Here is a 17238-nt window from a genome sequence, read left to right as displayed (position 1 = left end):
TGCATCTAGCTAGAGACCAGGCCACGACACCACATGCAGGATTCTCCGGCCTCCCAGCCACGTGTTCCTCAGTGACGGGAGGAAGCACGATGTTCGCTGGCGGTGGGATTCTCTGCTCCTGTAATGGGAATTCCCATTGAAGCCGCAGGGAAACCCATGGAAAGTGGTGCACTGCCGGAGGGACCAGAGAATCCTGCCAGTGTGAACAGCCGGAGAATTCGGGCCCTCATCACACTCAACACCCCAGCCTCCAGTATACTTCAGATCCAAACTGAGCTGGAGAACTGGATCCTGGGATTAGACTGGAGAGATCATTTTTACCTTGGGTGATAGCATAAAACAAACAACATGAGCTTGACCATCTGCTAAAAAGCTCTCCTGATGTTCATTTTCTTCGAGAGGAAAAGAGTCGATAGATTGAAACAAAGGGCAGAATTTGGGGTGCTGACTCGAGGGGCAATTGGCTAAACCCTAAAAAGTGGCATTGGGTTTGAAACCTGATAAGATCCCATCAACTTGAAGAGAGATCGGATAGACTTGGATTGTTTTCCTTGGAGCAGAGGAGACTGAGGTGGGACATGATTGAGATGTATAAAATTATGAGGGATATAGATAGAGTAGACAGGAACAAACGTTTCCCCTTGGTGGAGGGGTCAATGACCAGGGGGCATAGATTTAAGGTCAGGGGCAGGAGGTTTAGAGGGGATGTGAGGAAAAACCTTTTTATTTCATTTCATTTCATTTATCCAGAGGGTGGTGGGTGTTTGGAATTTGCTGCCTGAAAGGTGGTAGAGGCAGAGACCCTCATAACATTTAAGAAGTATTTAGCTGTGCACTTGCGATCGCAGGGCATACAAGGCTATGGGCCAAGTGCTGAAAAATGGCATTAGAATAGTTAGGTAGTTGTTTCTGACCAGCGCAGAAGGGCCTTTGCTGTGGCGCATGATTCTATGACTCTATGACTTCAAGGTTTAACCCAGGCAGGTTTACAGGCAAGGGGAGACCTCAGTGAATCTAATGTCTAAGCAATTGCAATGTAGGAATCCCTAGTTAACTGAGGATTTGGCCCAACGTTCTGGCTTCAACAGCCAGCGCATGGGTTTTCTGAGCAAGCATGTGGCACTCACTTGGGTCACCCAGGCAAGAGAGCAGCGGGAAGTGCTTGTTCAGTGAAACTGACAGGCGAGGAAGCACGCAGAATGAAACTCAATACCTGCAATCCTGCTAGGTGACAAGTTGGCACTCACAGACGTCTTCTGAGAGTGGTTTCACTGCTTGAAAGATGATTTTCAACTTCAAAATCATCTAATCTGTTGTAGATTTTATTCACCTTGATCTGCACTTTCCTGCTGTCTGCCTTCACCGCAGCACAGGAGCTGCTGATGTAGCTCTACTTGGGACCTCTGATGAGAAGCAGCAATGATGTGGAGATGCCGGCGTTGGACTCGGGTGGGCACAGTAAGAAGTCTTACAACACCAGGTTAAAGTCCAACAGGTTTATTTGAAGTCACTAGCTTTCGGAGCGCATCTCCTTCGTCAGGTGAATCACTTCGGGTGACTGTCTGTGTGGAGTTTGCACATTCTCCCCATGTCTACATGGATTTCTTCCGGGTGCTCCGGTTTTCTCCAACAGTCCAAAGATGTGGCCGTTAGGTGGATTGGCCATGCTAAATTGCCCCTTAGTGTCTAAAGGCGCATAGATTAAGTTACGGGGTTGCGGGCATGGGACAGGGGAGTGGAGTTCAGTCACGGCTCTATTTAGGTGCAACCCATTCGGCCTGTACAAATGCCATCTCCCCCAGAGCCTGTACTAATGTCCCAAGAATCTGAAGCTCTTCCCCTGCATCATTTTTCCAGCACACATTTAGCTGCTTTATCTTTCTATTTCTGTCCTCATTTGCACATGGAACTGGGAGTAAGCTGGAAATGATTATTTTGAGATCCTGCTTGCTCATGTCCTACCTAGCTCTCGAAGTTCTGACTTCAGTACCACATCCTTCTCTCTGCCTATTTTGTTTGTGATGGTGTGGACCAATGAATGTTCTCCTTCCCCCCACCCCCCAGTTTGCTCTGTAGTTGCTCAGTGACATCCTTGACTCTGGCACCAGGGAGGCAACATGCAACCCTAGATTTACCCCTGCAGCCTCTGAAACACCTATCTATTCCCTTAACTATCAAATCATTTACCACTATTGCTCTTCCAATCTTCCTCCTACCTCTCCTGTACATCTGAATCACCCATGGTACCATGGACTTGGCTGTAGCTGCACTGCCAAATGTACCATTGTTGTCATCAGTATTCAGAACTGAACAGTAGTTGGAGAGCGGGGTACACTTAGTGCACTCCTGCACTATCTAGCAATTTCTATTTGACTGCCTGGTGTTCTTGCCCTGCATATTCTAAATTACGGAATGACTACACTTATAAAAGTACTATTCACAAAGCTCTCAACCAGCCTGGATATGCTGTACTAATGCCAGCTGTTGCCCTAGTTCCAAACCCAGAGCTCAAGCTGCTTCAGCTGGTGAAAATTCCTGCACAAATGGTTATCCAGGATGGGGAAGCATTCTGGAGTTCCCTTCTAGCATAGGATGTGCATTCCAGAGGTCAAAACAGCCCTGCCATTTCTCGGTTAACTGATAACATTGCTGTTGCTAATAAATGTTACCACTGCAAATAAACCTTTATCAATACTAATAAACCTTACGACTGTTAAGAAACTTTACTAATAATAATGAACATTAATAATGCTGATAAACCCTCATAATTCTTAATACACCTCACCAGTAGTACTAAGCTTTATTTAAAAAAAGAAAGATAGACTCCCTAGTCTAGATAAAATAAATAGTATATATTTACCAGTCAATCACCTAACTGCTGCCCTCTGATTTCACATTTAAAATTTTCTTCCTGAAGGGGGCTCTGGCTGGAAACGCTGTTCCTGGTCTCGTTCTTTCCCATGGCCTGAAGACTCAGCTCTCATCTTCTCTGCAATGTTTCTACCCCTGTTCCCTGTCTCGCTCTTTCCCACTACTCGCTGACCATAATTTAACCTTAGGTAAATGTCAATTATCCTTTTGTCTCTTTGCTAACAGAAAGAAGATTAAAAGTTATAATTAATACTTTTCACCTTGTGCAGTTTATACTCTTCTTGGCATGAAGCTGAAGTGCCTACTGGAGATGATTTCACATCACTTGCTTAAATGCAATCAGATTATTTAAAATCTATTACAAAGTCAACATTGCATCGAATTGTGTAAAATGTAATAGAATCAAATCCTTTATCGAGTCATTAGGTCGGATGCATTCCACTTTTATTCAATCTTTCTATTATTATTTAGAAATCCAACAAAACATATATTTATGACCAGCCTGTACTGGTGAACCTTTGAGGGGGGATGTGTAGTGATAATGTCACTGGACTAGAAATCCAGAGGCCCAGGCAAACGCTTTGAGGACACAGGTTCAAATCCCATCATGGCAGCTGGTGAAATTTAAATCCAATGAATAAAATCTGGAATCGAATGCTACTCTGCCAATGAACTATCTCCAATTGTCCTAAAAACCCAATTAGTTCATAATGTCCTTCAGGGAAGGAAATCTGTCATCCTTACCTGGTCTGGCCTACAGGGTTGACTTTTAGCTGTCTTCTGAAATGGCTGAGCAAGCCACTCTTTTCAATAGTAATTATGGATGGGTAACAAATGCTGGTCTTGATAGTGACACACTTGCCATGAAATAATATATTTAAGAAAACGTCTACATGTTGGACTAGTTTTGATGATTGGACAAAAATTAATGTGATCATTTGGGAAACTGCATCTTGAAAAAGAAAAATTGTATAAATACATTTAGGACATGATGCAAAAAGCAATGCAGCCACATTTCTGGGTCTGCATTGAGCACTTATCATGTTGTTGATATATAACATCTGTATTCAGAATCAGCATGTTTGTGGATCGATAATATACAAATGGACAGTTCACCTCGATATGCATTATCGATGGATGAGATGAGATATCGTATTTGATCGTTTGCACGGTGGCGCAGTGGGTTAACCCTGCAGCCTCACGGCGCCGAGGTCCCAGGTTCGATCTCGGCTCCGGGTCACTTTGGAGTTTGTGGAGTTTGCACATTCTCCCCGTGTTTGCGTGGGTTTCGCCCACAACCCAAAGATATGCAGGCGAGGTGGATTGGCCATGCTAAATTGCCCCTTAATTGGAAAAAATGAATTGGGTACTCTCAATTTATTTTAAAAAAATATTCTCCCTTTTCCTATAGCAATTACTGTGACAATGTTGATGACAAGTCGAAGAATGACAAGATTTTTAGAAATGTGTTGATGCCCAGATTCATAGCTTTTCCTTTTTAAAAAATATTTTTATTAGTATTTCCAGTTTTTACAGAGTAAATACCAGACAAATGTGTCTGGTATTTACAAACAAGCTTGTGTCTTATTCACAACGGTGTTCACATGACCTCCCCCCCCCCCCACTCCCCCCCCCCACCCCTCCCCCTTCCCATTCCCTCATTGGTAGTTTAGTTCCCCTCTTAGTGTTGCCGTCTGCCCTGAGTGCCACTGTGGCGGTATGTATTAGGGGTAATACGGTACACCACGTGTCGACAGGCTATTGGTGGAGGGATGCCAGGTCCTGATAGGATCTGCCACCTACTGGACTCCACCCAGAAATGCCGGTATAAGAACCCAGCTTTTCCCTCCATTTCCCTCAGCAGCTGCATTCTGTAACCACGCTGCTGGGGATAAAGTTCTGCTTAATAAAGCCTTCAATTGACATTACCTCAACCTGCCTCACGTCATATTGACGGTGCTACAATTTATTAAGCAGAATTTAAATTGAAGAAAACGACAGGGGAACATGGAGCTCCGAATCACCCCGGAGTGCCTGCGCATCGCACCCCAAGCAGCTAACTCGACCTCTATTTTCAAGCACTGGCTGGCATGCTTTGAGGGCTACCTCCGAACGGCCCCCGGCACACCGACAGACGAACAAAAGATGCAGGTCCTCTATTCCAGGGTGAATCCTGACGTCTACTCCCTTATCGAGGACGAGGACGATTTCACCGGTGCCATCGCCGCGCTGAAGGGTATCGACATCCGGCCCGCCAACCAGGTTTTTGCTCACTACCAGCTCGCCACACGACGGCAATTTCCGGGGGAATCGCTGGACGAGTTTTATAACGCCCTGCAGATCCTGGGTCGAAACTGCAACTGCCCGGCAGTAACAGCGAGTGAACACACAGAGCTCCTGGTCCGCGATGCATATGTGGCAGGTTTGGCCTCTTCCCAGATCCGCCAGAGGCTTCTGGAGAAAGAATCTCTGGGACTTACAGAAGCTCGGGCCCTGGCGGCATCCCTCGATGTGGCCTCGCGTAATGCCCGCGCCTACGCCCCCGACCGCACTACAGCCCCTTGGGCTCCGTGGACCCCCGCTGCGGACGACTCTCCGACACCCCCCCCACCCCCGCAAATCTGCGCGGCCAAAACACCAGACCAACCGGGGGGCCCCGCTGCTATTTTTGCGGCCAGCCGAAACACCCTCGGCAGCGCTGCCCGGCCCGCGCGGCTACCTGCAAAAGCTGCGGGAAGAAGGGCCACTATGCGACGGTGTGCAAGTCCCGCGGGGTCGCCGCTATCTCTGGGGAAGAAACGGGACCACAGACCCAGCCCCCCCAGCGATCCACGTGCGACCGACGGCCGCCGCCATTTTGGACCCCGGACGCCACGAGGGAGAGATGGGCGCCGCCATTTTGTCCACCCCTGACCGCGCTCGATCCGTGGACGCCGCCATCTTGGCTGAAGGACCCCGACACAGACGGCCACATCCTGCCTGATTACAATGCTCAACTTCAACAACCACGTCTGCCTTCGACGACCCTCGACCAGTCGCGAACCCGGACGCTCCAGACTGCAACCACTACAGTCCTAGTGAATGGCTACGAGACGCCGTGTCTTATCGACTCTGGGAGCACGGAGAGCTTCATTCATCCGGACACGGTAAGGCGCTGTTCCCTCGTAATTCGGCCAAGCGCCCAGAAAATTTTCCTGGCGGCGGGATCCCACTCCGTTCAGATCACGGGGTTCTGCATCGCTAACCTAACGGTGCAGGGGAGGGAGTTCTGAAATTACCGGCTGTATGTCCTCCCCCATCTCTGTGCGCCCACACTCCTAGGGTTGGACTCCCAATGCAACCTCCAGAGTTTAACATTTAAATTTGGCGGCCCTATACCCCCACTGACTGTCTGCGGCCTCGCGACCCTCAAGGTTGAACCGCCTTCCTTGTTTGCGAACCTCACCCCGGATTGCAAACCCGTCGCCACAAGGAGCAGACGGTACAGTGCCCAGGACCGAGCATTTATCCGGTCCGAAGTCCAGAGGCTGCTGAAGGAAGGCATCATCCAGGCTAGCAACAGTCCCTGGAGAGCCCAGGTGGTAGTCGTTAAGACCGAGGAGAAACAGAGGATGGTCATCGACTATAGTCAGGCCATCAACAGGTACACTCAGCTAGATGCGTACCCTCTCCCCCGCATATCCGACATGGTCAATCGGATTGCACAGTACAAGGTCTTTTCCACCGTGGACCTCAAGTCCGCCTACCACCAGCTCCCCATCCGTCCCAGTGACCGCAACTATACTGCCTTCGAAGCAGACGGGCAGTTATACCACTTTCTAAGGGTTCCATTCGGCGTCACAAACGGAGTCTCGGTCTTCCAAAGAGAGATGGACCGAATGGTTGACCAGCACGGTTTACGGGCCACGTTCCCGTATCTCGACAACGTCACCATCTGCGGCCACGACCAGCAGGACCACAACGCCAACCTCCAAAAATTCCTCCAGACCGCTCACGCCCTGAACCTCACGTACAACAAAGAAAAATGCGTGTTCCGCACCGATCGTCTAGCCATCCTGGGCTACGTAGTGCGTAATGGAGTGATAGGCCCCGACCCTGAACGCATGCACCCCCTCATGGAGTTCCCTCTCCCCCACTGTGCCAAAGCCCTGAAACGTTGCCTGGGCTTCTTTTCTTATTACGCCCAGTGGGTTCCACAATACACCGACAAGGCCCGTGCGCTAATCCAGTCCACTACTTTTCCCCTGTCAACAGAGGCATGCCAGACCTTTAGCTGCATCGAAGTGGATATCGCAAAGGCCACGATGCGCGCCATCGACGAGTCCCTCCCCTTCCAGGTCAAGAGCGACGCACCAGATGTAGCTCTAGCGGCCACCCTCAACCAAGCAGGCAGACCCGTGGCCTTCTTCTCCCGAACCCTGCACGCATCAGAAATCCGCCACTCCTCAGTGGAAAAGGAGGCACAAGCAATAGTGGAAGCTGTGCGTCACTGGAGGCATTACCTGGCCGGTAGGAGATTCACTCTCCTCACTGACCAACGGTCGGTTGCCTTCATGTTCGATAATGCACAGCGGGGCAAGATCAAGAACAACAAGATCTTGCGGAGGAGGAGCGAACTCTCCACCTTCAATTATGAGATCTTGTACCGTCCCGGAAAGCTGAACGAGCCATCCGATGTCCTATCTCGTGGCACATGTGCCAATGTACAAGTGGACCGTCTTCAAGCCCTCCACGAGGACCTCTGCCACCCGGGGGTCACTCGTTTCTACCACTCCCTTAAGGCCCGCAACCTCCCTTACTCCGTCGAGGACGTCCGAACAGTCATCAGAAACTGCCAAATCTGCGCTGAGTGCAAACCCACTTTTTCAGGCCAGATAGAGCGCACCTGGTTAAGGCCTCTCGACCCTTTGAACGCCTCAGTTTTGATTTCAAAGGCCCCCTCCCCTCCACCGATCGCAACGCGTACTTCCTGAACGTCGTTGATGAATACTCCCGTTTCCCTTTCGCCATCCCCTGCCCCGACATGACAGATATGGGAAGAATGACTGGGCTTGGAGGCCCGTTAATGCCGGCGTCGCTCGCGCAGGTTTTGATGCCGGCGTCAACACTTGGCCAGGATTTCAGAGAATCCCGACCCATATTCTGGTGGAGGCACGATGGGTCATAGAATCACAGAATTTACAGTGCAGAAGGAGTCTATTCGGCCCATCGAGTCTGCACCGGCCATAACCCAGTAACCCCACCTAACCTTTTTGGACACTAAAGACAATTTATCATGGACAATCCACCTAACCTGCACATCTTTGGACTGTGGGAGGAAACTGGAGCACTCTGAGGAAGCCCACGCACACACGTGGAGAACGTGCAGGCTCCACACAGACAGTGATCCAAGCTGGGAATCGAGCCTGGGACCCTGGGGCTGTGAAGAAACTGTGCTAAGCACTGTGCTACCGTGCTGTGTCAAATGGTCTCCTTCTGTGTCGTAACAATTCTGTGAAATGGAGTGAGTTTGAATTTACTGATAAACTCAAATGGCCTCGTCGGGTTCAGGTTTACGCCCCTCCCCCAGCAGGTGAAAAGAGATCCTTCAGAAACCACAGTGGGACTTCCGCCCACCATTTTCAGCGGTCTTCAGAGTCTCCCCGACTCCACAAAATCGGATCCATGGGCGGCACGGTGGCACAGTGTTTAGCACAGTTGCTTCACAGCGCCAGGGTCCCGGGTCTGTGCAGAGTCTGCAAGTTCTCCCCGTGTCTGCGTGGGTTTCCTCCGGGAGCTCCAGTTTCCTCCCACAAGTCCTGAAAGACATGCTTGACAGGTGAACTGCACATAGAATTCTCCCTCAGTGTACCCGAACAGGTGCCGGAGTGTGGCAACTAGGGGATTTTCACAGTAACTTCATTACAGTTAATGTAAGCCTACTTGTGACAGTAATAATGATTATTATTATTATTGCTGTCCGAATGAATTTTTTAAAGCACAACATGTAGTTTTGGATGAGAATCTTCATTTTGGACACTCCCAGCTGTCCATTGTGCAGGACCTGCAATATGGCTTCCCTGCCTTGGCTGGGGCCCAGAACACGGGCTTCCCACAGGATAATGCTGTCCTCCATGCTAAGCCCTTGTTGCTTAGTCGCGAAAACCCGCAGCTGCCCAGGCCATCTTCCATGATCCCCCGTGCAGGATGATACGACTTAGCTTCACTAAGGTGTGTCTTTTTCTGTCCACTCACGAATCTGCAAGGCTGTGACCGGCAAGGTGTCCATAAAATACAAAACACCAACACGACTTTGTCTGCTACTGGTGGGGATGGGGGAGGTGCATGTCAGCAATGGGCGTCAGCTGAAGGCATCCGCGTGCACGATTTGCACGCCTGGGCTATACTCGAACGCATATTTATATGCCGCCAATATTAGCACCTATCACTGTATCCTGGCCAATGCTATCGGTTGGATTGCCTTGTCTTCCTTGAACAAGCCGAGCAACGGTTTGTGGTCTGTTTTGACCATAAACTGCCATCCATAAAAGTACCGGTGCACCGTTTTGACTGTGAACACGATGGCTAGCCCTTCCTTTACGATCTGAGCATACCTACACTCTGCTTTGGCCAAAGTCTTTGATGCATTGTTTATCGGCATCTCTGTCCCGTCGTCCATTTGGTGGAACAGCACTACCCCAATGTCATATGGGGAGACATCACACGTGAACAGGAGTGGTCTGGAAAGTCAGTAATGTGTTCGCATTCTCGAGGTCGACATCTGTCGCTTTACCCTGGAAAATGCCTCTTCTTGCGGCATCCTCCATGTCCATTCCTGATTTTTTTCAGGAGTACATGTGAGGTTGGGATGAATTTGCCGTAATAATTTACATGTCCGAGTAACAACCGTAGCTCGGTTGTATTCCCTGACGTGGGGGTCTGTTGCAAGCTGTCCTTGTTGACCCTATCATTTCTTTCATGTGCAATACATACTTGCTCCTTTTCAGGTGGATGCCTGCCTCAGAGAAAGGTGGAGAAATGTGTAAGGTGGAGAAATTATCCAGGTGTTCCTTGTCAGTGGCCCCATTGATCAGGATGCCGTCCAAATAAACTGACCCCCTTGGGAGCCCTTGGAGGATGCGCTCCATAGCCCACTGAAAGATCGCACAGGTGGACGATAGCCCGAACGGAAGGCCTCTGTGGGTCTTGATGGTCACATTTCTCCTGGATGCTACATCCAGCTCCAACTGAAGGTATGTACGGCTCATGTCTAATTTGGAGAAGGAATGACCTACAGTCAACTTTGCACAGAGATCTTCCACACACAGAATCGTGTACCTGTCCCAACGAGAGGCCTTGTTCACCGTCAATTTGTAAAATTTGTAATCGTCAAACAGGCAGACTGTTTGATCTGACTTCAGCACCAGGACTACAGGCACTACATACTCAGCGAACTGCACAGGACGAATAATCCCCAGGATTTCCAGCTGGCTGAGCTCATCATGCACTTTCGACAGCAGGACACTGGGGGGGACCCTGAAATACCTTGGTTGAGCTTCCGGGTCCACATAGATTTTGGCCACAGCTCCCTTTATTTTTCCCAAGCCATCCTGGAAAACTTCCGGGTATTTCCCCAGGACCTCATACAACCCCCCAGTGTCCAACTTGAAAACCCACTGCCAGGCTAGGTGGAGCCTCTGTAGCCAGTCGTAGACCAACAGCCTGGGCCCATTCCCTCATACCACTATCAGTGCAAATGGACGGATTGTTGCCCATAGGCAACCGGAGTACTCATCATTCCCATGTTGGCCAACAGTTCTCCCGTGTATGTTGCCAAATGTGCCTCAGTGTCTCTTAGATGCAGGCATTGGATCCCTGTGTGGATTGCGGTATATTTGCTGTCCTATGACCGAGACAGCAGCCTTGTGTCAATCTCCATCTCTAGCGGGTGGTCATTAACCTGGGCGGTAATTTTGTTGAGGGCTACTCTTCATGCGTCAATGCAGTTTAGTTGCATGCACTAATCCTCCAGGTGCAGCACTGCTGGGAATCCTCCTCCTGGGGTTCAGAGGAGACATCTCCCCAGGCTGTATAGGCCCTTGGCCAATGGGTCTGGCCCCATCGCTGCTCTGGTGTTGGTTGGGCCCCACAAATTCTACTTTTAGGGGGGCGTTGGTCACCGGTATGAGGGAGCACCCAACACTATTCACCTTCATTTTTAGTGAGCCCTGGAGTTCCTGGACTCCCTTCTCCATGTTTTCACGTGAGAGGGATATCTCTATGGCCTTTTTGAAGTCTAAAAAGTGTCAGCCAGCTTACATTGTGCCGCAATGTTGTTTATGCCACACATGAGCTGGACCCTCAGCATCTCCGGAAGGGATGGTCCATAGTTGCACTGCTTGTCCAGCTTGCATAGGCATGGCAATATATCCATGACCAACTCACCTGGAATTTGCCTGGCCATGTTGAACCTGTACCTCTATACAATCACCAACAGTTTGGGGTCATATTGGTCTGCCACAAGTGCAACCTGCTTGTCGAAGGAAGAGTTGGAGGGCAGGTCAGTCTTTTGATGACGCTAAAAGTAGGGGTTCCACAGGAGGACAGGAGTATCACCGCTTGGTGGTCGTCTCCCGTAATGGCATGTGCCTGCAAAAAGCAGCACATCCGCTCAGCGTACTGTGTCCAGTCTTCTACGCCTGCGTCAAAAGCATTGAACATCCTGAGGAACGGCATTTTAAAATTTGTTCTGACCTTGATCCCTTGTAGCGAAACGTAACCGTGGTCAGGACATCCAGATAGGCAGCCTGTAGTCCCATTTTTCCTCGTCGCCAGTATAATATCCACAGGGGTCTCAAGAAGGCTTAAACTCAAAGATTTATCTTGTTAAAGAAAGGCAAGGCTGCAAAGCAGCAGGTAGTATCTCCAGTCTCAGCTGGGACCATCCGAAGGTGCCGGTTCTAATCCTGGCCGGCTTTTACCTGTCTGGTTCAATGAGACCAGCTGTTATGCCCCTGCCCCTCAGCGGGGGAGCTCGCATTCCACGGGTCATCCCCGTGGGCCTCATGGGGGTTATTCCACTAGTGCTCTTTGTCATGGCAAAAATCTTACACCTGAGTTCTTTGGCTCTGTCTCACATCAGTCATTCTATTTCCCACTGTGCTATCAGGGTAAGGAAACAAATTTTATACTAGGCATTTTACTTCAGATTTACTTCAGCAGCTTTTGAAAATTATTTCTCAAGGGTTTTCGAGCACGATATTATGAAGTAAAATCAGGTGGCTAACCACAGCAGACAACAGCTCGTAATCGTGGTGTCATATAAAAAAAGAATTGTACCCTTATTTATTTCAGCTTTGTGCAACTGCCATCTTCAAAAGGTTAAACCACAAATTATGCTTCACATTGCAAAGGTTAGAGGTGTTAAATCAGGGTTTTTTAAAATAATTTGAAGGCTGAATTTCAGGCAGGCATCAGGCTGTACTTCTGATCAATAAAATGTCAGAATACTCATTACATCAGTGCTGCTAAAAGGAGAAAAATTGCAGGATTCAAAAGGCATGAAGGGTTCCATTATGCTGCTACAATAAATGGTGACCTTTGGGCTACAGGTTTATTTATTGTGTATCCCTGTTTCCAAATGTATTGTACTTTTACTTCTGCGGACAGCCCATCATCTTATATCTATCAAGTTGGGTTGCACTGAGTGGGGATGTCTCTTTTTATATTCCAGGCTCCGTTCCCAAGCTTATTTCATCACAATGCTGCAACGCTGAGTGGATTTTATTAGCTGGAATGCAAACCATTGAACTCTGTTTTGGAAGGTAGCCAGGCATGCAGTTGAAGTCGAGTTAGGCTATCTCCCTGAAGGGTAATTATTGCACGTTTCGAGGGACATATTTGCATTATGCTCTGTGTGTATTTGAGAAATATCTCCTGGCAGTCTCCAACCTGTTGAAAAATATCATTGGGTAAATAGTATTATTAATAACTTAATTTTTGTTCACTTTGGTTTAATTTTGAGGCCCAAATACTTTTTTTATATCCTTTGAAGAAAAATATTGCAATTAAATTTTATTGAGGGCAAAATGATAAATTTGATCAGACATCTGGCAAAGGGTTCGTATATCAGGGGATGGAAGACAATAAAGAGTCAGGAGTCTAGACGGAACTTTGGTGGAACTTTTTCAGTGCATGGGAATAGGGTTGTTGTTATGTTACTAGGGAAGGTCTACGAAGCATGCAGGATAAATCAGTTTGAGAGACAGGGAATTGTGAGACATAGCGAAAAGGGGGATGTGTTTTATATACAGTAGCATATGTCCTGTGGCGATGCCTGTGGTGAGTCAAAGGAGCGATGTATTCTAACAATAGTTATCTGTGTTCATGCACAATGCACTGACAGGGTCACTGATTCATGATGAATACATTATCAAAATTCTGTTTTAATTTACATATGTTGTCATTTTGGGGATTCTGTAACTGTTGCTTTTTCTGTGAAAATGAGAACTCTGATTAATTTTATATTCATGTGTGACTGGTCTTATATACTCCATTAATTTTTATACCATTTCTTTTTAAAGCTGGTGTTACCCATTAGTTACATATCCAAGGTGTAACAGATGAAAGGTAGGTACATAGAATCTCTCAAATGTAACCTGCTCCTGTCACCCTTTCAAAAATATCATTATACCCAAACGCTGGCGCCCATTACCATTATCCTAATTCACCCATCATCCCTGTGCCCACTGACCCACGGTGGCTCTCAATTTGCAGTGCCTCGATTTTGAAATAATCAGCCTCGTGTTCATATCTCTCCATGGGCTTCAATCCTTCCTACCTCTGTAAATGTGCTCCAGCCCGACAACCCTTTGAGAACTTTTGGCCTCTTGTGTATGTCGCACTTCCTTCAGCCCACCATTTGCAGCCACGCCTTCAACTGTCTAGGTCCTAAACTCTGGAATTCCCTCCTTAAACTCTTTAGCCTCTCGCTGCTTTTAAGGCAATCCTTCAAACATGCCTCTTCGAGCAAACTTCACATCACTTTTCTTAATGGCTCGGTGTTCTTTTACTCGGTCTTAATTTTATGTTTGATTTTTCGACTGTAAAGCATTTCATGCACTTTCCTACAGTAAAGCTGCAATCTCAATGCACTATTTGGCTAGGGCAGACAAACAAATTGTACAAAGATTGTGCCCTTAACCCGAATCCAGGGTTATCTGCTGGAAAATTTCTTCTGCTTTCTGCATTGTATCTACATTCTCACATGTAAAATAGCCATTTAAGTAAAATAGTGTTGCCATTGGAAACAAAGACAAGCATGAATCAGAACCTTGAAATGAGGAGGGAAGAAAAGGTGAGAAGTTGGGGCGGGGGGGTGGTGGTTGGTGGTGGAGGAAATAAAAAGGAGCTGAATTGACAGGCAATAATTAACCCAGGACACTTCATTGATTGTACAGTGTGTGTATGTTAATTAAATCTCTTGCACTGCTGGGGTCAGTAACTCATCGAAGCCAATTATGCCATCAGTGCTCCTGTTAAATAAATATCCATTAATCACTGAAAGCGTTAGAGAAAAACCTAAAGGATGTTGGAACTAATCATAATTCTGTGTGACTGCCTTTTTAAAGGAATTCTTGTATCAGCACTTCCTCTTAATCATCACTTTAGTCCAAATTTGAATGATAGACTGTACAAAAATTGTAACGATCTAATTGCTGGATTTTGCTTGCAGCTCAACTCAATATTACTTTTGGTTTCTAAACTGCAGTTGCAAGGACGATTACGAAATGAATGGGTGATAAATTGAGCTCAGTAGTGACCATTTTTTGGGTCGTGAAAGTGGCCTCCACATTCGAAAATGGCTGCGCAGTTTGTGTGCACGTTTTTGCCTCGAATCATCTGGATGCTTGTGTTATGCTGCTTCGGATAACACAGGCTGCTACTTGATTCAGTCTTAACTAAAGGATGCTCCAGACTCTGAAATTAGTTCAACGTGTTTATTGAACTATTAACACAGTTCTCAAATGAGTTCGACTCTTTGCTAATCTAACTGTAGTAACTCAGTCTAACTGTACCAGCTTGCTCTAAGCCACGTGCCGGGGTGTGATGCTGCTGATCAACCCTGTCTGACTCTCTCGATGTCTGTCTGTGGAAAGAGACAGGGTGTGAGTGCCTCATCCCTTTTATAGTGTTTATGTCATGCCAGATTTTGGTGATGCCACCTCTGAGTGTCCTGACTGCCCATTGGTTGTGTCCTATTCTGAGTGTTCATTGGTTGCATGTTTGCATATCATGACATCTCCCCCTTTTTTTTGGATGTATATACATGTGAATGTGTCTGTCTAATGTGACTGACTGAGGAATACAGAAAAGAACAAACAAAACAAATACTCATAAGTCCAGTCTCTGAGGCTTGCGGCTGATCCTCGTCGACCTCCGGAGAGGTGGTGGAGGGGATGATGGTGTCTTGACAGGCAAATGGGAGGCACGACTGGTGGCCTCGTGGTTCGAGGTGTCTGGAGGTGGCAATTCGACATGTGGAAATGGAGGGGAACGTGGTTGTGGGCAAGCAACTTTTCACAGAGCCCTTTGATTCCTTCGCACAATGGACCCATCAGACATACGTATGACATCTAATTGGATACGTATGATCGGGTCGCGACCTGTCGAACAACGTCAGCCAGAGCAGACCACCCACCATCCAGTATCTTGATCCTGACCGTGTCTGCCGGGGATAGCATGTCCAGATCGGTAGCCAGGGAAAGGGTTGGCCCACTGAAGGCTAGGCAAGGGAATCTATGTGTGGAGCCAGAGGAAATGGGCGAGGTACGAAATGAATACTTTGCATCAGTATTCACCAAAGAGAAGGAATTGGTAGATGTTGAGCCTGGAGAAGGGTGTGTAGATAGCCTGGGTCACATTGAGATCCAAAAAGACGAGGGGCGTCATTCTCCGACCCCCCGCCGGGTCGGAGAATGGCCGTTGGCCGCCGTGAATCCCGCCCCCGCCCCCGCCGAAGTCTCCGAAGGGAGAAAAGTCGGCGGGGCGTTAATGGCGCCGCTGCCGCGGAGAATGTCACGGGCCTGCGCAAGGCAGCCGATTTTCGGCCTGCCGATATTCTCCCTTCCGGATGGGCCGAAGTCCCGTCGACGTGATGACCGTTCACGTCGACGTCAATCAAACCTCCTTTTCATCGGCGTGACCCGGTGCTCCAGGCTCACGCCGACCAGCGAGGAGGTGAGTGACGGCCTGGGGGGTTGGCTCTGGGCAGGAAATGGCGTGGCCGCAGACTGATTGCCTGAGAAGAGGTGTGTCTCGGCTTGTGTGTGTGTGCGGCGGGGGGGGGGGGGGGGTGGTTAGAGTAGGCTGGGCTCCGGGGGAGTGCCGGGAGGGGGTCCGTGCCGGGGTGGAGGTTGTGGAGGGGGTCCGTGCCGGGGTGGAGGTTGGGGGTTGTGGAGGGGGTCCGTGCCGGGGTGGAGGTTGGGGGGGGGGGGTCCGTGCTGGGGTGGAGGTTGGGGGTTGGGGAGGGGGTCCGTGCCGGGGTGGAGGTTGGGGGTTGTGGAGGGGGTCCGTGCCGGGGTGGAGGTTGGGGGTTGTGGAGGGGGTCCGTGCCGGGGTGGAGGTTGGGGGTTGTGGAGGGGGTCCGTGCCGGGGTGGAGGTTGGGGGGGGGGGGGTCCGTGCTGGGGTGGAGGTTGGGGGTTGTGGAGGGGGTCCGTGCCGGGGTGGAGGTTGTGGAGGGGGTCCGTGCCGGGGTGGAGGTTGGGGGTTGTGGAGGGGGTCCGTGCCGGGGTGGAGGTTGGGGGTTGTGGAGGGGGTCCGTGCCGGGGTGGAGGTTGGGGGTTGTGGAGGGGGTCCGTGCCGGGGTGGAGGTTGGGGGTTGTGGAGGGGGTCCGTGCCGGGGTGGAGGTTGGGGGGGGGGGGTCCGTGCTGGGGTGGAGGTTGGGGGTTGTGGAGGGGGTCCGTGCCGGGGTGGAGGTTGGGGGGGGGGGGGTCCGTGCTGGGGTGGAGGTTGGGGGTTGTGGAGGGGGTCCGTGCCGGGGTGGAGGTTGTGGAGGGGGTCCGTGCCGGGGTGGAGGTTGGGGGTTGTGGAGGGGGTCCGTGCCGGGGTGGAGGTTGGGGGTTGTGGAGGGGGTCCGTGCCGGGGTGGAGGTTGGGGGGGGGGGGTCCGTGCTGGGGTGGAGGTTGGGGGTTGTGGAGGGGGTCCGTGCCGGGGTGGAGGTTGGGGGGGGGGGGGTCCGTGCTGGGGTGGAGGTTGGGGGTTGGGGAGGGGGTCCGTGCCGGGGTGGAGGTTGGGGGGGGGGGGTCCGTGCTGGGGTGGAGGTTGGGGGTTGGGGAGGGGGTCCGTGCCGGGGTGGAGGTTGGGGGGGGGTCCGTGCTGGGGTGGA

The sequence above is a fragment of the Scyliorhinus torazame genome, chromosome 3 (assembly GCF_047496885.1).
Source record: "Scyliorhinus torazame isolate Kashiwa2021f chromosome 3, sScyTor2.1, whole genome shotgun sequence".
NCBI lineage: Eukaryota > Metazoa > Chordata > Chondrichthyes > Carcharhiniformes > Scyliorhinidae > Scyliorhinus > Scyliorhinus torazame.
The sequence above is the reverse complement of the archived record's forward strand: the minus strand, read 5'-3'. Positions refer to the sequence as shown.